Below are 25,429 nucleotides of genomic sequence, written 5' to 3' on the forward strand. Positions count from 1 at the left end.
GGACGTTTTAGAACAATTGGACTCTGTCCTGTGTTTAAAGTCCAGAGACTAAGGATAGTGTCGCTCATGTGAACGGAGTTAAAACCAAATGACAAGTGTTAGAACCGGAGGTCTCTGGTTGGCACAGGTATGCACTTGTGACAAGCAAGGACCCTCAGCTCCACGTCAGGGCAAGGGAACTACTCCTTTGAATAACCCCTGCTCACCCTCTAGGTAGTGTGGCGCGAGCAGACAAGGCTAATCCTCAGGGCGATAGTAAGTTAAGCATTCATGATCACACACAGTAAACACACTGACCCACTACAAATGGACACCAGTCGTATGGTTGTATCAAAAATACGTATACTTTATATAAAAGATAGATTCAAGCAGGATTATCACAAGACCAGAATAACGTTTAGTACATTGAGGTCACCAGATTACAATAGGCAAACGTAGTCTTTCAGAGTTCGTTGTTTAGCAAGGTACGATGACAGGGAAATAAGAACGTTGCGGACCCTGGATCCGATATGAACTCGAGACGGAGTTCAAGTGTACCTTGCTGGTGGAAGTCCGAGGCGTTTCAGGTGCGGCTACTTGTGAGGGCGGATCCCGAACGAGGCAGACGGTTCTCCAGAGGATCTCTCCGGCTCAATCCCCCTCGAGGAGCGAGGTGAAGGAGCTAGACTATGGAGGGTTGCGGCGATCCGGGATCGGTGCAGCTCACGGGGCGAGGCGCCGTTCAAGCCTGCGGGGCGTACTACTTCTTAGCACGCCGGGTCTGACTCGTGGATCTGTGAGGGGCGTCGAGTTCTTGGGCAGACGGGTGCAGCACCAGACTTCCGGTACCACGGTACAGGGAGGTATTTCTTGAGGTGCGGCACGAGCCTTGGTATGCAGGAGCGCAAAGCGAGACAGTCGGGTACGTTGCGACGTACGGACCGTCCGAGGCTAGGAGATGCTCTCTGTGCAGGTTCCGGCTGGAGAAGATGAGAGGTGCGAAGCTCGCTCCGTAAGCGGCGAGGTGACAGGAGAGCAGGCGGCCGGGCACTGAAGCAGAAAGCTGCTCAGGGATGAGCGGGCTCTCTACGGCGGCGCGACCAGACTCCAAGCTGTCACGACCTGGGAGAGGGCGAGGGCACCCGAGTCACCCCAACAGCAAACGGGCACAAGCAGATAGAACCCAATGGTCCCGGGGTTCCGTTCAGGGGGCAAGCTCTCGATCAAGCCCTTGGAGATCGTTTCAGGCACAAGTCTACAAAGTCCTATTTGGTCCTTTCCTCTCCGTTCTCAGCAAGGCAACACTGCAGAACAGTCTTACAGGATACAGACTGGTTTCCGTCCTTCAGCTTCTTTTGGTCCTTCTAGTCAGGCAGAGGTTCGTTGTGGTCAAAACTGGATCTGATTTGTAAGGAGCGGAGCTCCTATATTTATTTTGCATTTCTTTTGTCTTTGCAGGCCAGGGGGCCTGAGCCTGGTTCAACACGGTTCTGAAGTACTTTGTTGACAGGACGCTGCCGTCTTCTTTCAGGGTGCAGGGCAGAGACATCAGACGCTCCGCAGGAGGTGGAGCCAGCATTGTGGTGGTGGAGCATAACCCTATTCAGAGTCAAGGACTACTCCGCCCACCCATCCTGGTGTAAGCATCTCATTCACCACCTTGAGCACCCGACTATCCCCCGGGAATCTCCCAGCCCTGTCACTCACACAAACCCAGACAGCAGATACACATCCTGGCAGAGGCGGGCTGAACAGTTAGGCGAGCAAAGGCTAACTTCCTAAAAGTAGCATTTGCAAACACAGGATATTAAAATAAACCTTACTAAAGGAAGTATTTTATTATTCTGAGTTCAGGCATACTAAACTCGACCTGCTACCGTGTTCCCTGAGCCTGCCGGGACTATAGCGTGTAATAGCTCCGACAGCTCATCTGGCATAAGAGAACAGGTAGCCCTTCAATAGTGAAGAACGAGAAAGGGCGGTAATTCACTACTAGGGCATGCCAGGCTCTAGGCTTGTCCTACCTTACACTTACAATGCACCCTGCCCGTAGGCCTACCATAGGGGTGTCTGATATGAAGGTGAGAGAAGGTTCTGGGACTGGCAAGTGTGGGCACTTGCCCAGTCAGCGTGAACAGTACGGGACCGTACGCGGGGTCAGCGATGGCGGACCTGAGATATATCTTACGAGGCCGCTTCTGTGGGTGGCGCAACCAGCGCTGCAGGCCCACTAGCAGCATTTGTATCTACAAGCCCCGGCACGTCTCGTGCACTTTACTGGGGACTGACAGTAAACCAAATAATCCAATTGTGGAAATCAATTACACATACACTTTATATTGGGAGCACTTGCACTGTGGCACGGATCGGCCGTGGCACAGTGCCCTGAGCATCGAACACCAGCAAAACATCTGAGGCACATCAGCAAAAAGTGGAAGGGAGACTCACGCCAAGGTGCCAGGTCTAACACGTGTCCCCTCCAGCTGAAAGGTGAGGAGAACTACCCTACTCCAGGGAGTTCCTCATCACTAAGGCGGAAAAACCTTGACAGACCGTCAGCATTGGCGTGGTCTATGCCAGGGCGGTGTTCCACCGTAAAGTCCATACTCTGTAGAGAAATGGACCACCTCAACAGTTTTGGGTTCTCACCCCTCATTTGCATCAACCATCTGAGGGGCCTGTGGTCCGTCTGAACTCAGAAGTGAGGCCCAAACAAGTAGGGTCTTAGCTTCTTCGGGGCCCAGACCACAGCAAAAGCTTTTCGCTCAATCGCACTCCACTTCTGTTCCCGTGGAAGTAACCTTCGACTGATGAAAGCTACAGGGTGATCCCAGCCCTCCTCAGTCGTCTGTGAAAGGACAGCCCCTATCCCATGCTCTCAAGCGTCTGTCTGCACTAAGAACTCTTTGAAGAAATCAGGAGCCATGAGCACGGGCGCCGTGCACATGGCCTTCTTCAGGGTGTCAAATGCTTCCTGACAGGCGTCGGTCCAGATCACTTTCCGGGGCTGCTTCTTCAAAGTCAGCTCTGTCAAGGGGGCAACGATGGTGCCGTATCCCTTGACGAACCTCCTGTAATATCCGGTGAGTCCGAGGAAGGCCCTCACCTCCGTTTGGGTCTTGGGGGCTTCCCAAGCCAGGATGGTCTGAACTTTGGGTTGAAGGGGCGCCACCTGGCCGCTCCCAACTTGGTGTCCCAAATACACCACTGAACCCTGCCCGATCTGGCACTTGCTTGCCTTGATCGTGAGGCCTGCCTTGCGCAGAGCCGCCAACACTTCCCAAAGGTGCCGCAAGTGTTCCTTCCATGTTCCGCTGAACACTGCGATGTCGTCCAGGTAGGCGGCACTGAACGCGTCCAGTCCGACCAAAACCTGGTTGACCAACCTCTGGAAGGTGGCAGGGGCGATTTTCATCCCGAAGGGCATGACCCAGAATTGGAAGTGCCCATCTGGGGTTGAAAACGCTGACCTCTCTTTGGCCCCTTCGGTTAAGGCTATCTGCCAGTACCCAGACGTTAAGTCAAACGTACTGAGGTACCGAGCAGCTCCTAACCGATCAATGAGCTCATCAGCTCTGGGGATGGGGTGCGCGTCAGTCTTCGTGACCGAAATGAGTCCTCGATAGTCCACACAGAACTGGAGTTCGGGTGTGGCTCCTGGCGTCGCAGCCTTCGGGACCAAGACTACTGAGCTGGCCCAAGGACTGCTGGAGGACTCAATCACCCCAAGAGCAAACATCTTCGAGACTTCCTCCTTGATGCAGGCTCGTACCCTGTCAGTCACGCGGTAAGCCTTATGCTTCACCGGTAAGCTGTCTCCCTTGTCCGCATCATGGACGCACCAATCTGTGACACCAGGAACCAGGGAGAACAAGTCAGAGAACTGCCCCAGCAGCTGGCGGCAATCACTCTGCTGATCAGGGGTCAGGGAGGGAGAGAGGTTAACTCCATCCACTAACCCATCTCGCTCGGAGGCCACCAAGAGGTCCGGAAGAGGCTCAGTCTCCTCCTCCATTCCGTCATCGGTTGCCAACAGCATGCCCACTTCGGACCTCTCCAAGTGGGGCTTAAGGCGGTTAACATGTAGGACCCTCAAAGGGTTCCTGGGAGTTTGCAAGTTCACCAGGTAGGTGACAGGACTCCTGCGCTCCACAACCTCAAATGGACCCGTCCACTTATCCTGAAGTGCACAGGGCTCCACTGGGGCCAAGACCCACACCTTTTGTCCAGGCTGAAGCTCTACCAGAGTGGCATTCTGGTTGTACCACCGCTTCACCTCCTCCTGGCTGGCTTCCAGGTTTGCCTCAGCAAGTTGCCTGAATTGCCTGGTCTGGTTTCGGAAGGCCAGCATGTAGCTATATACATTCTGGGGAGGTTTCCTGGAAGATTGCTCCCAGCCTTCCCTAACCAGACTCAGAGGTCCTCGAACCGGGTGACCGTACAGAAGCTCGAAGGGACTGAACCCGTGCGACTTCTGTGGCACCTCTCGGTACGCAAACAGTAGGCATGGTAAGAGGACGTCCCACTTACGCCTCATTGGTCCTTCTAGGCCCATAATCATGCCTTTTAGGGTTCGGTTGAATCTCTCAACCAACCCGTTTCCTTGGGGTGGTAAGGGGTGGTGAACTTGTACGTTACACCACACTCTTGCCAAAGGGACTTCATATATTTCGATATGAAGTTGGTGCCCCTGTCAGACACCACCTCTAGAGGGAATCCTACTCGAGAGAAAATTCCCATCAGTGCTCGACCCACCACGGGGGCCGTCACTGTCCTCAGAGGGATGGCTTCAGGGTACCGGGTGGCATGGTCCACCAAGACCAGGATAAACCTGTTGCCCATGGCTGTCTCGGGGTCCAGAGGTCCCACAATGTCAATTCCCACTCGCTGGAATGGGGTACTGATGACGGGGAATGGTTGGAGGGGAGCCTTGTTCTTCCCTCCACACTTATCACTTAACTGGCAAGTCTGGAAAGTCCTGCAGTGAGCATCTGAGCTCCAGTGCATCTGGGGCCAGTAAAAGCGGGTGACAAGCCTGTCATAGGTCTTGTCCATCCCCAGATGTCCTGCTAAAGGCACATCGTGAGCCAAACCCAGTAGGAAGGCCCTGAACTTCTGGGGTACCACCAACACAGGGGCTGACCCAGGAGCAGCAGCCTTAGGCTCTGAGTACAGGAGATCGTTCTCCCAGTAGACCAAGTGTTTTCTGGGCCGAACGCCATTGGCCTGGTCTGCAGCCTGCTGCCGCATACCCGCGAGAGAAGGGCACGTCTTCTGCTTCTCACAGAATTCCTCCCTGGAGGGACCCCCTTCTTGCTGCCAATGGGTCAGCTCAGGCAAGTCTCCCAGTTTGGCGATGTGTTCCCCGGTAGGCTCCAGGGCATCCCGCCTCTTCCTGGCCCGTGGGAACTTCGGGGACCGGCTGTCCGCGCCCCCGGTGCCTCCTCTCTAAGGCCGGTTCCTGGGCCTCTCCCTCAGGCTCCAGGACCTCTTCGACACCCCTACTGGTTGCCATGGACCTCGTGGTCGCGCATGCCCAGTCGGGTAGACCCACCATCCGCAGGTGGGTCGTTTTCTCCACCTTTTCCCAAGGGGAGTTCTCCAAATCGTTCCCTAGCAGACAATCTACAGGCATGGAGGTCCTCACAACAACTTGAAGAGTACCTGAGACCCCCCCCCACTCAAAGGGAACCTGAGCCATCGGACACTGGCTCTCAGAATTGTCAGCATTAACAACTTTGCAGTAGGCGTGCGGTACTACCTGCTCTTGAGACACCAGGTGCTGCCTCACTGCATTCACCCTGGCTCCTGTATCTCGAAGAGCCTCCGCTTTCTTACCATTGATGGTTACTACCTGCCCATATTTTTTAGTGTTACTGGGTAGGTAGTTCTCTGGGACCATCTCACTGTCTCCTAGCGAGACTAGGGTCACCTGGACGGGATCCCCACCCATTGGGAATGCTACTTCCTCCCCAAAGTTAACATTAGCTAGTTGCCGGGGTGGAGCACCAGTGGGTGCAGGTTTTGCAAACAAGCAACACTTAGGGTCAGAGGCAACATGACCCAGGTCGCCACACCTAAAACAGGTGATGGGCCCCTTTGGAACAGGTTTACCTGTCGGGCCCCTGTTGATTTCGGGGGTGGAGGAGGCTGAGAACCTTTCCCTTGGTTCCCTTGGGGATTACTTTGGGGGCCTTTGTGGAACCCTTTCTGTTTTCCCTTGTACCCCCCACTCTTCTGCTGGGAACCCTGCCCACCTTTGGCCGAGTCTCCCACTGGACCCTTGTGGACCCTGGTGCTGACCCAGCGGTCCGCTTCCCCAGCAAGCTTCCTCGGGTTGGACAGCTTGCTATCGATCAGGTGCTGGCGTAACTCAGGAAAACAATTATCCGACAAGTGCTCCCATGCCATTAAATCAAGCAGCCCTTGAAAATCATTTACCTTACTGCCCTTCACCCAACCATCCAGCGCTCTGCAGAAAAAGGTCACATACTCCACATACGTACCCCCTTGAATCTTCACACACTTTCTAAACCGTTGCCGGTACATTTCAGGCGTTAACCCAAACCGATTCATCAGGGCATCTTTCATGTGTGGGTAGGAGACTGACTCTTCAGGAGGTAGATCTAGCAGGGTATCCCGCCCCTCGTTCAAGAACCATCCCCACAACCCCGCTCCCCAATCCTTCTCAGGGACCCGGTGGGAAGACATGGCTACCTCGTAGGCTCGGAACCACTGCCCTATGTCATCTCCTTTGAAATACTCTTTCACCACATCCTTCGGTACGTAGACCCTTGACTCTACCTGGGCTGGCGTTGTGCTGCCACCAGAAGCTGCGTCCAAGCTCTTTGCTTTCAGCTCCATCTCTTTTAGGCGTATCTCGTGCTCCAGCTGGAGCCTTTTCTCCTCCATGGCCATCTGACCTTTCAACCTGGCCATCTCCACTTCATGCGCTCTGGTTGCGGCCCTGTCTGCCAGCTCTTCGGCCGATGGGCCTCCCTGGCCTCCGATGAGGCTATCGGGTGGATCCACAACCACCTGATTTTCGGGCTCTCTGGACTCTTTCCAGGCTCTCAGTGCCGTGATGTGCTGGGCTCGGGATTTGCAGTTTGCTTGTGAAACTCTGAACTTTTCGCATAGGACTCTCAAGTGCTCGGCTTTGCACTTTTCCAGCCCTTCCCAGTCAACATTGTCGATTCAAGCGATAACAGAGAGTGCTCTTGAGGGAAGTGAACCAGGCATGGTTTTGGAGATTGGAGATCTCTCGGCAAGAATGTAATCTGGTCGCGTTATTGGTCTGCTCGCTCTACGGGGTGATCAGGAATCCACTGTATATAAATCATAAATGCAAATCCGAAATCCCACTGCTGCCACCAATGTTAGAACCGGTGGTCTCTGGTTGGCACAGGTATGCACTTGTGACAAGCAAGGACCCTCAGCTCCACGTCAGGGCAAGGGAACTACTCCTTTGAATAACCCCTGCTCACCCTCTAGGTAGTGTGGCGCGAGCAGACAAGGCTAATCCTCAGGGCAATAGTAAGTTAAGCATTCATGATCACACACAGTAAACCCACTGACCCACCACAAATGGACACCAGTCGTATGGTTGTATCAAAAATACGTATACTTCATATAAAAGATAGATTCAAGCAGGATTATCACAAGACCAGAATAACGTTTAGTACATTGAGGTCACCAGATTACAATAGGCAAACTTAGTCTTTCAGAGTTCGTTGTTTAGCAAGGTACGATGACAGGGAAATAAGAACGTTGCGGACCCTGGATCCGATATGAACTCGAGACGGAGTTCAAGTGTACCTTGCTGGTGGCAGTCCGAGGCGTTTCAGGCGCGGCTACTTGTGAGGGCGGACACCGAACAAGGCCGACGGTTCTCCAGAGGATCTCTCCGGCTCAATCCCCCTCGAGGAGCGAGGTGAAGGAGCTAGACTGTGGAGGGTTGCGGTGATCCGGGATCGGTGCAGCTCACGGGGCGAGGCGCCGTTCAGGCCTGCGGGTATACTACTTCTTAGCACGCCGGGTCTGACTCGTGGATCTGTGAGGGGGGTCGAGTTCTCGGGCAGACGGGTGCAGCACCAGACTTCCGGTACCACGGTACGGGGAGGTCTTTCTTGAGGTGCGGCACGAGCCTTGGTATGCAGGAGCGCAAAGCGAGACAGTCGGGTACGTTACGATGTACGGACCGTCCGAGGCTAGGAGATGCTCTCCGTGCAGATTCCGGCTGGAGAAGATGAGAGGTACGAAGCTCGCTCCGTAAGCGGCGAGGTGACAGGAGAGCAGGCGGCCCGGCACTGAAGCAGAGAGCGGCTCAGGGATGAGCGGGCTCTCTACGGCGGGCGGCCAGGCTCCGAGCTGTCACGACCTGGGAGAGGGCGAGGGCACCCGAGTCACAACTCTGGTGAGGGAATAAGAACTGAGGCCCAACAGCAAACGGGCACAAGCAGATAGAACCCAATGGTCCCGGGGTTCCGTTCAGGGGGCAAGCTCTCGATCAAGCCCTTGGAGATCGTTTCAGGCACAAGTCTACAAAGTCCTATCTTGTCCTTTCCTCTCTGTTCTCAGCAAGGCACCACTGCAGGCCAGTCTTACAGGATACAAACTGGTTTCCGTCCTTCAGCTTCTCTTGGTCCTTCTAGTCAGGCAGAGGTTCGTCGTGGTCAAAACTGGATCTGATTTGTAAGGAGCGGAGCTCCTATATTTATACTGCATTTCTTTTGTCTTTGCAGGCCAGGGGGCCTGAGCCTGGTTCAACCCAGTTGTGAAGTACTTTGTTGACAGGACGCTGCCGTCTTCTTTCAGGGTGCAGGGCAGAGACATCAGACGCTCCGCAGGAGGTGGAGCCAGCATTGTGGTGGTGGAGCACAACCCTATTCAGAGTCAAGGACTACTCCGCCCACCCATCCTGGTGTAAGCATCTCATTCACCACCTTGAGCACCCGACTATCCCCCGGGAATCTCCCAGCCCTGTCACTCACACAAACCCAGACAGCAGATACACATCCTGGCAGAGGCGGGTTGAACAGTTAGGCGAGCAAAGGCTAACTTTCTAAAAGTAGCATTTGCAAACACAGGATATTAAAATAAACCTTACTAAAGGAAGTATTTTATTATTCTGAGTTCAGGCATACTAAACTCGACCTGCTACAGTGTTCCCTGAGCCTGCCGGGACTATAGCGTGTAATAGCTCCGACAGCTCATCTCGCCTAAGAGAACAGGTAGCCCTTCAATAGTGAAGAACGAGAAAGGGCGGTAATTCACTACTAGGACATGCCAGGCTCTAGGCTTGTGCTACCTTACACTTACAATGCACCCTGCCCGTAGGCCTACCATAGGGGTGACTGATATGAAGGTGAAGGAAGGTTCTGGGACTGGCAAGTGTGGGCACTTGCCCAGTCAGCGTGACAGTACGGGACCGTACGCGGGGTCAGCGATGGCGGACCTGAGATATATCTTACGAGGCCGCTTCTGTGGGTGGCGCAACCAGCGCAGCAGGCCCACTAGCAGCATTTGTATCTACAAGCCCCGGCACGCCTCGTGCACTTTACTGGGGACTGACAGTAAACCAAATAATCCAATCGTGGAAATCAATTACACATACACTTTATATTGGGAGCACTTGCACTGCGGCACGGATCGGCCGTGGCGCAGTGCCCTGAGCATCGAACACCAGCAAAACATCTGAGGCACATCAGCAAAAAGTGGAAGGGAGACTCACGCCAAGGTGTCAGGTCTAACAACAAGCTGTGCAGGAAACAACATTTTCAGAAAGATAATGAGGAAGAAGTGAATTACAACTGTGAGACCTGGGTAAGAGAAATCGCACCTGTCACATATAGTGAATATTTTTCAAATATGGTGCTTTGGTCAGGAGGAACAGTCTCCTAATCCTCCTCAAAGGAGTATACCTTCAAACAATACTACAAAAGGATGACCAGCACACACAATTTCTCTCCTATAAATATATATTTTCCATTGTTTCAAGTACATTAGTTGCACATTATTCATCCACAGATTCCTTTTATATTTTAAAAACTTATTTTATTCAAATCTTCATTAAATCAGATGATCACGAGTAGCCAGCGCGTTTCGTCTCTACTCAAGAGACTTCTTCAGGGCTACAAGATATTAGTCTTATTCCTAATATTAAAATCAAATACAAAACAAAATACAAGTTTCTATTTCTATTAAAACCAATTTTACAATACAAACACCTACTGAACAAATGTCAAGTGCATGATCATTAACGACATATTAAATTATTTTGGGGTTATTAACAAAATCGTCTAAACTCGAGTTGAATAAGCGCAACAAATTTTCCAAATATTTCACTATTATGAGCAAATGTCCTGCTATGGTGAGGCCAGCAGAGCAACACAAACTATAAATATAATCACTCAATAAAAGGGAAGAGGAACAGAGAAAATAGGGGAAAAGAATGTGCTTCACATTCGTTCTTCACTCCACAGAGAAACTACATGATTTGCATCACAGACCAGTATGTGTCAACATGGTTAGAAACAGAACATTATATTCTTAGCATGTTTGATAAAGCCTCAGAGATCACGCTGCTAAGATAAAAAGGCTCAACAGTTATGTCCATAATCATTACATGTAATAACAAATGATTGGGATGGATATTCCCATTGATATTTTTCTGCCACTTCTTTTCAAACTCGACATCCTTTCAACATAATAATTCAAATTATATTAATTATTTTCTAATTCACATACATGTACATTCACATTAATGCTAGAGTGATTATATTATCAACTATTTAAGAGGATACCTTGATTATTTGTTTTGGTCGTTTAACACTGAACATGTCAATGTGAATGCGTGCTCTGAAATCCTTCTGTACTGGAGGGTATGCTTCAATTAATCTCTAAAGTGGAATCAATAATCACCTACTACTTCAACTCAATTTGACGTACACATATATTGTCATGTATAAAAAACAATTGTCTCACAATATACCTCTTTATCCTTCTTTATCACTTCTATTCATATGAGTCCCAATTTCACAACGTGTGTGTCTCAAGCCTGAGTTGACATCCTCATACATTTAGGCCAATGTTGGCATCGCAATCTATTCAGATGGTAAACGGATAATTTAGATTACATCTACTGTAATGCTACTGCAGAGTTCATTAAAAATACACCTTCTCTTTGGATTGTTTTACTGCCTCCGCTTCAAGATTTATGGTAACTATTTTAATATTCACCCTACAAACAGCCTCTTATGTATCCAATAGGGAAAACCTTACGCTGTACGTTTAGCAAAATATGGGGCCCCCTTAATGTCACAACTCAATTTAACAAAAAACAATTCACAGCAAGTAGCACTTTTGTTTTCATTTCACCCTTTTTATCGCAAGTGGCAGTCCGTGTGTAGCAGTGACAAAGAGTTCACACGGCCTCTCCCCCAGTATATAAACAATGGAAACTATATATATTTATAGGAGAGAAATTTTGTGTGCTGGTCATCCTTTTGTGGTATTGTTTGGAGGTATACTCCTTTGAGGATTAGGAGACTGTTCCTCCTGACCAAAGCACCATATTTGAAAAAAATCACTATATGTGACAGGTGCGATTTCTCTTACCCTGGTCTCACAGTTGTAATTCACTTCTTCCTCATTATCTATCTGAGAATTTTGTTTCCTGTACAGCTTGTCATTTGGTTTTAAGTCAGTTCATATGATGGAGACTATCCTTATTCTCTGGACGTCATACAAAGGACAGAGTCCAATTGTTTCAAACGACTGCAGACAAATAAGTGTAAAAAAGAAAAAACAAGGCAGCAGGCCTTTTACGTCTATTCGCAAAGGATCTCTAGAACATGCCTGCATCCTTCATGACCACCTCAAAGCAGTTCCATTTTATAAAAGTGTTGACAATTCTCTACTTTACTAAACACTAGGGGGTCCATTAGGATGGCGGGCGGAAACAGTCCGCCCGCTACCCTAACGGAGATCGGGACCGCCCGCCTGAAGGGCGGGGGTCCCGACATTGGCATTAGGATGCGCCCGCTACAGTGGTGGACGCATTCCTCAAATTAACATTGTGGCGGGCGGTGCTCACTGCACCGCCCGCCACAATGTTCAAAACAAATGCATGCATTTGCATAATCGAGGCGGCAGGCACCGCGCGGTGCCTGCTGCTGCGATTATGCAAATGCAGGGGGGTACCATAGGTACCCCCCGTGTGCCACCCCCCTTTGGCCGTCACTCTGGGGGCCCACAGGGGCCCCCCAGAGTGAACACCGCATGCCTTTCCGTGGCGGCATTGCCGCCACGGAAAGGCATTGACAAATGCCTATTCTAATATGGCTGGCGGTGTCTGATAGACACCGCCACCATGTTCTCCCTTTTCCGCCCTGGCCGCTATGCGACCGGGGCAGAAAACAGGCGGGTGGTCTTTCTCACCGCTGCGGTCCCCTCCGCCATCGTAATATGGCGGGGGGGAATGCAGGGAAGGATGTCGGGCGGATTGCCTTTTTAATCCTGTCCGAGGGTACCACCCAATAAAAATATTTGGTCCCCTGGAGACGGTTTTAGGATCTTATTCAATCTCTTTATGCCCTCTGCCCCTCACTCATCATTTTTGGTCCCTACTCTACAAAACACCTCAGCTACTCTTTTAGTCCGGAAGAGTTGTAACCCACACCAGGAACCTTGCAGCCTTTGTGTGCGGAGGGTACCCTATGATGAAGCATGTCACCCTTGGGTGAGTGAGGGTTCTCGTCCTAAGAAAGGTCACTCCTCGCCATAAACAGGTCACACAACCTCTTGGTCCTCTTACTGTATGTATTTTACTCTGAGGAGATCTCTCCTCTATGGTTTCCCATTTCATGACCTAGTGTTGTCCTTCAAAAACGTTTTGAGGATGTACTTTCAGTGAGTTGTTAACCGTCCACTTCCCAGCTACCCCTGCTATCACTTGTTAACATTATGCTTGTCTTTGATCATTTAAGCCCCGTTTCCTTTTAGCTGGGTTTGAGCTATAGAAATACCATATACATACATATGATGGAGCAAGGTTTCGCACGTAGAGACTTGCTTGTATTCAATCCTCTCGAAATAACGCATAACGTATTAATAAACATGTTTTGTCTTACTAATAATGCAACACATTACATTTCTAGTATCTAGGGGAAGATTTACTATGTTCTTTTACTAATAGTAACACAAATACATTAAAATGGCCACCGCAACGCAGGAATTTCACTGCGCATGCGTCAGTCACACTCACGTTACATGACGTCTTCACTACTTTGGTGGGAAACTTTTGCTTCTGCGCACTAGAACTATAGATGGCTACTCTATGTTTCACATGCTAACGCTTGTGTGGCTGCTTTGACTAAACTATGTTTGTTCTGCCTAATAACTAAATGCTATAGTTAAAATAAAGTAATGGGAATAGAGTAGAAATAAGTAGTATACAGTGCATTCATTTATTCTTTGTTCTAAAACTGTTTCTTTTCTACTTTGCCATTAGCTCATATTTGGTCCTGATTTAATCTTGCTGCACTCCATTTTGGAAGACTTGATTCTGCGCACAAGTGTCCAAGAATCCTCGAGTCATGGTATTGAACTCCTGCCAGTGACAGATGAGTCTGTGAAACCCTGGGAAACTTACCTCTTGACCTCTTGGAAGGAAGCTGAACTATACTTTTTAACTACAATGTTATTGATATTAAAACATTAATTGCCGGGTGGAATAAAAGTGCATGAGAAAATAAAATTATGGGAGGGAACGATAATTTGACTACTGAACGGAAAAATACCTCATATTAATATGGTGTGATGATCACTCCTCGTCTTTTGTCCAATCAAAATTGGGGATCCACACATTTGCAACATTGGGGGGTGGTACACTGCCCTGGAAAATGGTACAACTAAGGTAGGCTTAGCTAGTTAGATTGTCCAACTTGTCCAAATAGCTGACCTGTCACTGGCCCAACGTACTCAATAGGCGATCGAGAGCAGAGGTGCTGGCAGAGCACAATGTCAGAAGACTCGATAACCCAATAGGGGTTCGGGAGGAGATCGATAACCCAATCGGGGTTCGGGAGGAGATTGATAGCCCAATCGGGGTTCGGGAGGAGATCGATAACCCAATCTGGGTACGGGAGCAGAGGTGCTGGCGGAGCACTCTGTCAGAAGAATCGTTAACCCAGTCGGGGTCCAACTGTTAGCCGCAGAGAGGGGTGTGACGCTGGCGTTGCACTTAGCTGAGGGTACCTGTTTCCAACCTGAATCCATCCTAATTTGGTCTTCACTTATCCTGATCTACACCTGTGCTGTTTTACTGGCATCTGAACTACTAGAAGTCCTGTCTTTTATCCCAGCCCGTGGCCAGGGTTGGTCTTCACACCATTCTAGGTAATTATAATCCATCTGGGTATGTCATTGTTCTGTTTCCCTTAATTAATTAATTAATTGCAAGTTTATATAGCGCTAGGATCGACTCCCGGAGGAGTATCTCCGCGCTTCGACCGCTGCGAAACCCTTCCTGGCTTCCCTGAGAGATGGTCCCTTATTGGGTATCTCCAGGGTGAGACCAGGCATCCCCGGCGGTCTGGTGGGGCCGTTAGTGAAGATGAGGCAAGCTAATGCCCAGAGTTGCCGAGTGTGATCGCTGATCAGAGTGGGCACCGAGGCGAGAGAATTATCGAGTCCGCTGACCCTGGTCCAGAACCCTGCCGCGTCGGGAATCGAACCCTGGTCCCGGGCCGTCCTCTGCTCTCGTCCTCTGCTCTCGGGTCTGCCGCCTCTAACCAGTGAGCCACACCTTCTCTACCCTTCCTATGTTTAACTGCTTAAATAGACTCTTAAAGTCTCTGCATATCTTTACTTTAATCGTAATCGTCTTACTCGAAAGAGCTCTGATTTCAATTACTTGGACTCTGACATTTAAGAATTTTTCATAAAGTGTTTAAACCTTTCCTGAGTTTGTGGTTATTTTATAAAAGTAATGTTATTTACTACCTATTATACTAACTCCTTTGATCCCTTAGGACTTTAGGTACCGGCGACAAGGATGGGTAAGTCAAGGTATACAGGTTTAGTCCTAAGTAAAATAAAATCACCGATAGGCAGGGTTACCTGGTCAAAATTTTGCATGCTTATGGGCCCAGGTGAGTATGGTAAAACTGAGAAGGCGACCTGCACACTCTATCACATACATACATTCATCCTTTCAGACCCATATCAGGACACTTTTTACAATCCATGAAGAAGCACTTTTACTAATAAGAACAAGCCTGATGTAGTGAGAGATGGATACTGCATCCTTTTATTTCATTTGGATAAAAAAGTATTTTTCCAAATGTTTCTCTTGAGCCTCCTTTCTCAAATCAAGATGGCATGAATTCTCCGCTACTGCTAAATGTTGGGCTTGTGAAGTGCACATACTCCTTTTGGACTTAGTATGTCTCCATCATGCCCCTTTGCCCGGTTTTCCTTCAGTGCTAACCTGTTTACAATGCAATGCATAGGTTTCATGCTTTAAAAGAGCTAGCGCTGCATAAAGGAACTGTGCACTACCCTGCAGTACATCTGGAAAGAATAGATTGGAAAAAAACCTTCTCAAACAGCAGTTTAATGAAAAATGTGATGTATGTTGGGCAAGGCCACAGAATGATGTGGTTTTGAGGCTGGGGCATTTTCCACATAGTTATGGAGTTGCCGCATTTTCCACATAATCCATCATCTGCTGCATAAACTGTAGATTTTAACAAAAAATATTGTTGGTAGGTCAAATGGATCAAGCGTTACTAAAAAATATGAGAACACGTGTTGCTGTGCAGTGGAAGATCTATTGTAAAGGTTGACTGGTTCCTTTTCGGAAGATTATTACTGTATTTGGCTGTTAAACAGATACGTCTGAGGTGAAACTTTTTCCCAGCGTTAACCTGTGCTAAAATGACAAGATAATGAAGTAATATCACAAAATGTGCTGTATTATGCTGTCTAACTCGCCAATTTTGCTGCATAATTTAGTCAACAATGACACAATTTGGTCCTCACCGCCCCATGATTCCAGTTGTCTTGATGTTGGCCTAAACATATAATATATCGCTTATTGCCCAACAAACAAACAAAACACTTGTCACAAATCTGCATTTGGCCTCTAATAATCAGACTAAATGCTGTGGGAAGAATGTCACCACTACGATTTCCATAATAATGACTATTTAAACAAACACCGTTTTATTATTTCGTTTAACTGCAGATGCATCCCAGATAATTAAAGAACAATATAAAGTAACAATAGACGATAGCAGTGTAACCAGAATACTTTGCATAGTTAGAGGTAAGAAGGCTTTGCAGTCTCTCCTCGGAAGAACAATTCATTCTGAAAAATTATAAAATGACTTGTTGTTAACACCCTAACCACTAACATAGATGGTTGCCAGAAGCCCATGTTCCAGGTATTAAAGCAACGACTGTAAACACACTTCAAGGGATCAGCAGCGAATATCGGCAACAGTTCCATTTTCAATTCGTCGTGTCTTTAACATTTTAATGTGCACACAAAGGTAGACAAGATTGCATCAAACGCGGTAAGAAGATAACTTTATCGCAAACAGGTATAAGCATATTTGGTAAATCCAGGAGTGCAAACACAATGAAAGATCATAGTGAAAGCGCCTAACTAAAACAAGCTTTCGCCCGATGTCTGCCCCTCAGTCTCCCTAATTAGTGCTGTGAGAGAGGCAGAAACTTTTTCGTGCCCACGTTCCCTGTGCAGGCTTAATTCTGGCGCAGAAACGGAAGTAAGTCAGTGAGACCCCGCCCCAACCACGAACGATACTGAAAAGGGACGAAACCTTCCGTAATGGCAGACATATTTTGGGAAGAAGTACATTTTGTGCATGTACATTGCGTGTTTTCTTTCTATGTTCCCTCCCTTTTCCGCTTCCCGACCCCTTCTCTTCATACCCTTGCATCCCTCCCACCCTCCCTTTGTTCTGTGACTGCATCCACACTTATGGAACTCTGCTCTTTGACTTATTGTAATAACTCTAATCAATGGTATTTGCTTTAGACCTTGCACCATATACCTTGCCTGTCTTATCCCTTCCTATGTATATAGAGATAACTCTAATCACTAGGACATGCAGTAGTCCGCTTTGCTCTCTTCCATTCCTATGTGACTTTTAGAGTATATCCAGTCTTACCCCTTCCCTATGTATATAGAGATAACTCTAATCACTAGTTTATGCAGGAGTCCGCTGTGCTCTCTACCATTCCTCTGTGACTCTTAGAGTATATCCATGTGTATCCCCTCCCTAAGTAGATAGAAATATCACTAGTATATGCCTAGTTTATCCATTTGTATCTCCTCCTTGTGTGACTCTTTCTCTTGTACATTTGCAATTTTTTCTGTTTGTACATTTTTTAAAAAAAAATTTTTATAACGCATGTAATCCTAAGTCCGTATGTTTTCAACTGGTTCTTATGTAAGTCAAAAATTTGCAAATCTGTTTTTCCGATTGTAACCATCAGTCCTTATGGTTGAAACTGGGTCCTATGTAAAGCGCTCTGACACCTTCGCGTAAAGTTCGCGCTATATAAAATCGCATAAATAAAATAAAATAAAATAAATAAATAAGTGTGAAGAATGTTGCGTGTAAAGTCAGCTGCCCCGTACTGTGTAAAATATGGTATCCTCTCGGGATTGTGTATCCCCTGCTCTTCGTCTTGCCTATTAGGCAGCTCGAACGGGGCCACAGTAGCCCCGCCCACCTCAGGCAAGGTGAACCTCGGCTTTAGAAGGCAGAAGCAGCAGCGCTCCGAGCCGAGATCCTGCTACAAATGCACCTACCATCGCTCTGCTTATTGAGACACTGAGAAAGGGTATCATTACAGTGCTTAACTGTTCTCCTGCCGTGACCTCCGACAGTTTCTACAACAGACTCAGAATATTAACTAACTGTAAAACAAATGAGAAAAATAAATGGAAATCTAGAACGAAATTAACACATCGAAAAGAGAGTTTATAGGGAGGGGAACCATGAGCACATTATTAGGCAAGCATTTGCACAATTCAATAGGTCTCGCATTTACGAGAGTTTCATAAATGCGAGACCTATTGCATTGCAAATGCTTGTTTCTTAGATTGTTTTAGCTATTTCTATTCTTAAGTTCTACGTTTATTAATAAAAACGAGGCAAAACAGCTATGTATCTCACTTCAACAAACTGACTTGGGTGGGAGTTGGTCCCACCCAGTATCAGAGCCACAACTGTTAAATCAATGTATAGTAGGACAATAATGAATGAAAAGAAGTAGAAGGGGGAGGGGTGCATGAGGATGAATGATGTATCAAATTGGGATAGGGGTTTGAATATATCTTTTTTAGGTCGAGCCTAGAGTCAGCGCGCAAGCGCTACTCTAGTCAAGACCTGGGGTAGTTCAGTTTGTGAGGGAAGCCCCGCCCATAGCTTTCATTGGCTTGTGTCTTTGTCCTTCCTGAATGCTGTTTTCTGATTGAATATGAGGCTTATTAGTCCTTTTTTTTTTACAGCCATGTCCTCATTTGTACCCTTGGGGTGAACAAAGCAAACACAAAGAGATGATGGACGGAGCGCTGAAACTTTTCAGACACTCACCTCCAGTCACAGGTCTGGGTTAAATCCATCATCATTCTTTAGCTCACTTTGCCACCTCAGTTCAAACCCAGCCATATGCAAATCAGTCTTAACCCTGTGCCTCATGGGAACAGTCCAGCCCAAACTGCTAAGCCAGGTCTTCCCTGAACCGGAAACAAGCATCCTGGGACCGGATTCTGGGTAACACCCTTCATCAGCCAGGTTAGCTTGAAACCAGTGGCAAAGGGAGTTAGGGACCCACGTCTGAGCATACCCTGCCAACTTAGGGCGAACAAAGCAAACATAAAGAGATGATGGACGGAGCGCTGAAACTTTTCAGACACTCACCCCCAGTCACAGATCTGGGTTGAATCCATCATAATTCTTTAGCTCACTTCGCTGCCTCAGTTCAAACCCAACCATATGCAAATCAATCTTGACCCTGTGCCTCCTGGGTACAGTCCAGCCCGAACTGCCAAGCCAGGTCTTCCCTGAACCAGAAACAAGCATCCTGGGACCGGTTTCTGGGTAACACCCTTCATCAGCCAGGCTAGCTTGAATCCAGTGGCAAAGTGAGCCAGTCACCCACGTCTGGGTATACCCTGCCAGCTTAGGGCGAACAAAGCAAACACAAAGAGATGATGGATGAAGCGCTGAAACTTTACTGACACTCACCCCCAGTCACAGATCTGGGTTGGGGCTGGACTGTTCCCATTGGGCGCAGGGTCAAGACTGATTTGCATATGGCTGGGTCCAAACTGGAATGGCATGGTGAGCAAAAAAACAATGGATTTAGGCCCAGATCTCTGTACTGGTGTGAATGTATGACATTGTTCTGCATTCTGTCCATCAATTGTTGTTTTTACATTTGTCACCCCGAGTGGGACGGGTATGCCCAGACGTAGGTCCCATGGCCTCCAAGCTCTGGAGTCAAGCTATCCTGGCTGATGATGGCGGAAAGGCCAAAATCGGTCCTAGGATGCTTGTTTCCAGTCCAGGGAGGACCTGGACTGGCAGTTCGGGCTGGACTGTTCCCATTGGACGCAGGGTCAAGACAGATTTGCATATGGCCGGGTCCAAACTGGAATGGAATGGTGAGCAAAAAAAACGATGGATTTAGGCCTAGACCTCGTTACTGGGTTTAATGTATGCCATTGTTCTGCATTCTGTCCATCAATTGTTGTTATTTCATGTATACCCTACCATGGCTACTGGCCCCTTTACTTGGTTGTTACATGGGTACGTGTTATTTACTCATGTAAGCACTATTTTTGCTATTGGGTTTCTCCTACTTCAGGCACGACGACGATTGTACTCATGCTCCGTGCTTCACTTCCCGAGCTACATTGCACACCATGGCAGCCAATTGCCTTTCATTTTTGGCATGGTCCCTGCAGCGTCTTCCACGTATGACATTTACGATTCCTTCCCGCAGCCAAAGCTTTTGAATCGCTGCAGCAAAACTCCCCCGCAGGGAGGGTGGAAACAAAACAAGTTCACCCCTCCGATGCTCACAAACCGGGTGAGGTCACTGCCTCGTGCTCATGTCCACTGGGGGTCTTAAGAGTGCCAGGAAGCTCGAACCAAAGGTGCAGGGCCACTACCTAGTTTCTTTTTAAAACAGAGCTACGTGCTGCAATATTTATTTATTTTTTTATTTTTATTTTTTCTTATTTTTAATTTTTTTCATAGTTATATAAACTTTTTATTAGCATTTGTGCATCAGAATTACATATTTGTCTCAAAAAATAACAAGTAAACAACATTTCTCTCCATTGTGTGCTTAGAAAGACATCATATAGATCTCTGTGTACAGGAGGATTCATTGCAAGTCAAGTCTGGCAACATAAATAATGCTCTCTCACCCCCCACTCCTCCGTAGTACATCCTATCATTGTGTAACATTTATATCACAAGGTTCTACGGAATGATACATGTGAATATCCCAAACAGGTCTATGTATACAACATGCTATTACAGAGTGTTTTGTCGGTGTCCAATGACTGATGTCGGTACATCTATCCATCCCCTGGTAGCATTTCCCTGCTATCTTAGTTATTCACTACACTAATGTTGGGAGTTCATGGGCTAGTCTCATGGTCAGTCGACAACTGCGGTGGGTCACAAATGTGTCCCCTGGATTCATTCCATTTCTCCCAAATTTTGGACCATTTCTTAGGACATCCCCTATGGGTATAGACCGCTCTCTCTGCCACCATTGCTACATCCATATCGTGTTCCCACTGTGTCTGCGTGGGCACTATACCAGAACCCCAATTTTTAGCAATGTTCCTCTTCGCGATGGCCAATCCGAGCGTCGCCCAGGTCTGTAGCCCCAGGCTGAGGTCTGTAGGGGGCCAACTATTTAGTAGACACCACCCGGGTTCTAGCTGGACCTCCGCTTCACCCACCATTGATATTCCAGTCAGTATGTGCTCCCAGTATATTTGTATTTTAGGACATTTCCATATAGTGTGAAAATATGTCCCCGCCAGGCCGCAACCTCTGAGGCAGAGTGGATCTGGTGCCCGTCCAACTTGTGGAGTAAGGTGCGCAAGTAATATACGCGATGCAGCACTTTGAGTTGTATTAATTTCAGCCGTTAGGGGATAGCCGCCTCTCTAGCCGAAGCTAGTACATCCATCCAGTCCGAGTCCTCTATGTCTCCCAGCTCTGCTTCCGATTTACTACGTAGGACAACCATAGGGGCTGGGAGATTGTTCACTAGTTTACGATATGTTTGTGAGATAGCTTTCTTGTCCAGATAATCATTGAGTAGTCTATCTTCAAGGGGAGATGAGTCAGCTAGTTTAGTGCCTGGTGGAATCGCACTTTGTATTGCATGCCGGATTTGAATGTAGCGGTATAGTTCAGTGTCTGCCATTCCATATTTCTCTTGCAGGGCAGCAAACGTTATGACCTCTTCCTTAATCCATGGATACCCTATTTTCATTATACCAATGAGGTCCCATTGTCTGAAGCCCTAGGTGTTAGCCAGTGTACCTAGTCGGCTTGTTTCCCAGAGGGGGGTAGCCAGCGTGAGTACTCCCACCCACCCCAGGGCCCTCTGTGCCGCATGATATATTTTGATCGTGTGTGTCTTGGGGCCTGTCAGTGTATGCCGTTTTTTGTTCGTATAGAGGGCCTTCATCAAGTGTTCTACGGGAAGCATACTTCTGTCGAGTCTGTATGCTGGATCGTGTTGTGGCGCATGTAGCCATTGATTCACAATCATCAATTGCGCCGCCCAATAATAAAGTTTGACATTCGGCAAGGCTATGCCTCCGTCGTACCAGCTACGTACCAGTTTGGCTTGTGCTATACGGGCTGGTTTCCCATCCCACCTCAAGAAGGATACTTCCGCATCAATAGCCTTAAAATAGGAAAGAGGGACCGGGAAAGGGGTGTTGTTGAGCGCATAGAGGAATCTGGGGAGGGCAAGCATTTTGAAGAGTGCTGCTCTACCTAAAAGCGTCAATGGGAGAGATCTCCAATGTATGACATCCGATTTGAGTCGGTGTAGGGGTTTCATTAGATTTTCTTCTATGAATATGGAATGCTGTGGGGTAACGTAGATGCCTAAATATTTGAATCCTCTAGTCACTGTTTGTAATGTGCAGTTAGGGGGTAGTGTCGGCAGTTGGCCGCGTAATAAATATAAGAGTGATTTTGCCCAGTTTATGGTGTATCCTGATATCTCCCCATATGCTGTGAGGACATTCATTAGGGCCTTTAAGGAATCTGTGGGGGACATTAGGTATATCAATACATCATCGGCATAAAGCGAGATGCGGTCTTCCCAGCCCGTCTCCCATGTAATCCCGCGGATTAACGGCTCGGTCCGAATTCTGGTCACCAGTGGTTCCAATATAAGCGCAAAAAGGAGCAGGGACAGCGGGCACCCCTGTCGTGTTCTGCGCCCCAGCTCGAATTCCCTTGAAATATGGCCATTGGCCACTACTTGGGACAGAGGTGCCGTGTATAATAATTTAATCCAGTTGCAGAATTTGGGGCCAAATCCCATCTTTTGAAGCACTGCATATAGAAATGGCCACTCAACAAGGTCAAACGCCATTGTGGCGTCTAAGGAAAGAATGGCTGCATCTTCCTGCAGTTGTGGTATGCGGTGCAGGACACCATTCAGACGCCGTAAATTAAGGGAGGTGTTGCATCCAGGCATAAAGCCAGACTGGTCCGGGTGGACCAAAGCCGTGAGATGCGGTTGTAACCGGAGTGCCAGCAGCTTTGCCAAGACTTTTGTGTCTGCTTTAATTAATGATATCGGACGATATGAGGACGTCAGTTCCGGAGGCTTCCCTGGTTTATGAATGGCCACGATAGTCGCCAGTCTTTGATCTCTAGAGAGTGTGCCTTGTGTTAAGCAGTCAGTATACATGGATAGGAGATGAGGAGTAACATTTTTTGTGAGTCTTTTATAGAGGTCTATCGGAAGACCATTTGGCTCTACTGCTTTCCCTGTGTGGAGTGCTGCCAGTGCCTTCACCACCTCTTCCAGCGCTAAATCCTCTTCTAATGCGTGCACGTCTTCTGGCGATAGTGTGGTCAGTGGTATGTTGTCTAAACATCCCTTGCAATCCTCTTCGGTCATTGTGCCCCGTGGGGTATAAATCTTTTCATAGTGAGTGGCCAATTCCTCTGCTATTAGTTGGGGATCAGTGGTTGTGGAGCCATCTGTTAATGTGATTTGGGCTATCCATCCGTTTGCTTTGTCCCTCCTTTCTAACCATGCAAGCATTTTCCCTGTTTTATCTCCTAGCTCGTATACTCTGTGCAATGTATCAGTGTGTCTAGTTTTTGCCATATCCTCCGCATAGGCTTTGTATTCTTGGGATGCCATTTTTAGGGTATGGGTGTTTGTCACGGTGGGGTCCAATGCGTGGGCCATTTCAGCTCTCTGTACTGCTACCTCTAATGAGTCGAGGTTCTCTCTGTGCTCCCTTTTATGCCTAGTGATCGTTGAAATGGCCTGTCCTCTAATTACTGTCTTATATGCCTCCCAAAGGATGGAGGGTGAGTCTACAGTCGTTAGGTTCTCTTCGAAGTAATGGTCAGTGGCAGTTGCTAGCGTCTTCGCTATTTTGTGATTCTTTAGATAGCCTGGGTAGACAGGGTAGAGTCTCTGTCGTCTGGGGAGGTGTGTCAAGTAAGTGAGTTGAATCGGGGAGTGATCCGAGATCCCTCTCGGTAGGTGTTCTATTGCTGTTACCTTTTCGGGAGAGACCGCTAGTGTCAGCATGTAGTCAATGCGGGAGAGACTGTTGTGTGCTCTGGAGTGGAACGTATATTGGCGCTCGGTGGGGTGCCTAAGTCTCCATATGTCTGTCAGTCCTATAGCATCTAAGAAGTCCCGAAAGGTCTGATTGGGTCTAGTGGGGTCCCTGGGAGGATTGCGATCGGTGGACGTGTCTAGCACTGCATTGAAATCCCCTCCTATAAATAGTTCTCCCTCAGGGAGATTGAGCAGGAACTTACCAAGGTCACGGAAAACGCTTTGGTGCAGCCCCGGGGGAATATATACAGAAATTATGTTATAATTGATTCCCTCCCATTGAAAGGCCATGGCAGCGAAGCGTCCCTGTTCGTCCGTCAACGTGTTTTTAATTATCAGTGGATAGCTTTTGTGTATCAGTATACCAACCCCGCGTGATCCTGATGAGAACTCTGCATGTACGGCCATTTTGAAGCCCCAACGATTCAGTGCTTTACAGGCTGTATCCGTCAAATGCGTCTCCTGGAGTATTGCCACTGCTGGGGCCCTTCTTTTTAGGAATTGTAGGACCAGTCCCCTCTTGATTTTATGTCCTAATCCATTTACATTCCAGGAGATGATTTTTAGAGGGGGAAATACTATGTTTGGTGTTTAGGAACCCTGTTCAGTGAGTCCATCAGTCGCCATAGTGTATGAGGGGTGTGTCCGATTTTATAATGTGATCGCTGCACTGAATTGAAGGAGAGTTCACATCAACCCCCGATGGCCACATCAGTGTGTACAGTGTCGGAATCGCTGGTGTAGCTGACAGTAATACAAGAGAGATTAAGTGCGTGGTGAGAGAACAGTGCGCTTGGCCTAGTCTGTGTGCGCGTTCAGGTTTATCCCATAGTGTCGTTGATGTGCAAACATGGAGAGATTGAAGAATAATCAACTGGTAACAGAACCAAACAGAACTTTTGAAGTTCTAAACCCCCACCCTCTCTCTTCCTCCCAACCCTATGAGAAACTGAAAAAAAAACCCTACCCCACACCCTGCCTCCCTGCCCGGCGGATCCAAACCTGTCCACCTCCCCAACTGAGCAGAGCGCTTACGTTCCCTCATAACCTGCGTAACTCGGGAGGATGAGACCTCGCCAACCCTGCAAAGTCCCCAATTCGGAGTTTGTCCCTTAAGTGTATATTAGGTCCGATAACTCCTACCTCTCGCTGTCTTCTCAGAGTGTTCAGTTGTGGCCGCTCAGAGTCTTGGCCCACTTTAATTACATCATGTATCCCCCCACCCCCTTGCTAGTGCCCATCCGTCCAACGCGGACTACATAATTGACTCCAGTACTGGATTCATCACTCCTGGTGCATCCTCTTGGTCACAGTACATTTCTTCAGGGCGACCACTTTCAGTGTCCCTCTGGTGGCCGCTGGGTAACTTTCATCTGACGCCCCACGGGGCGCTCCTCGATTTTTCGGGCCTCTTGCCGGCCGCCATCCCTCTAACCAGTCTCACTCGCCTCACCTGGGGATTCGAAGAACCATGTCTTCCCGTCGGATTCTACTCTAAGCCGTGCTGGGAATATCATGGAGTATTTGAGTTCTCTTGTTCGTAGTT

Source organism: Lissotriton vulgaris, chromosome 10 (genome assembly GCF_964263255.1).
Source record: "Lissotriton vulgaris chromosome 10, aLisVul1.2, whole genome shotgun sequence".
Taxonomy (NCBI): domain Eukaryota; kingdom Metazoa; phylum Chordata; class Amphibia; order Caudata; family Salamandridae; genus Lissotriton; species Lissotriton vulgaris.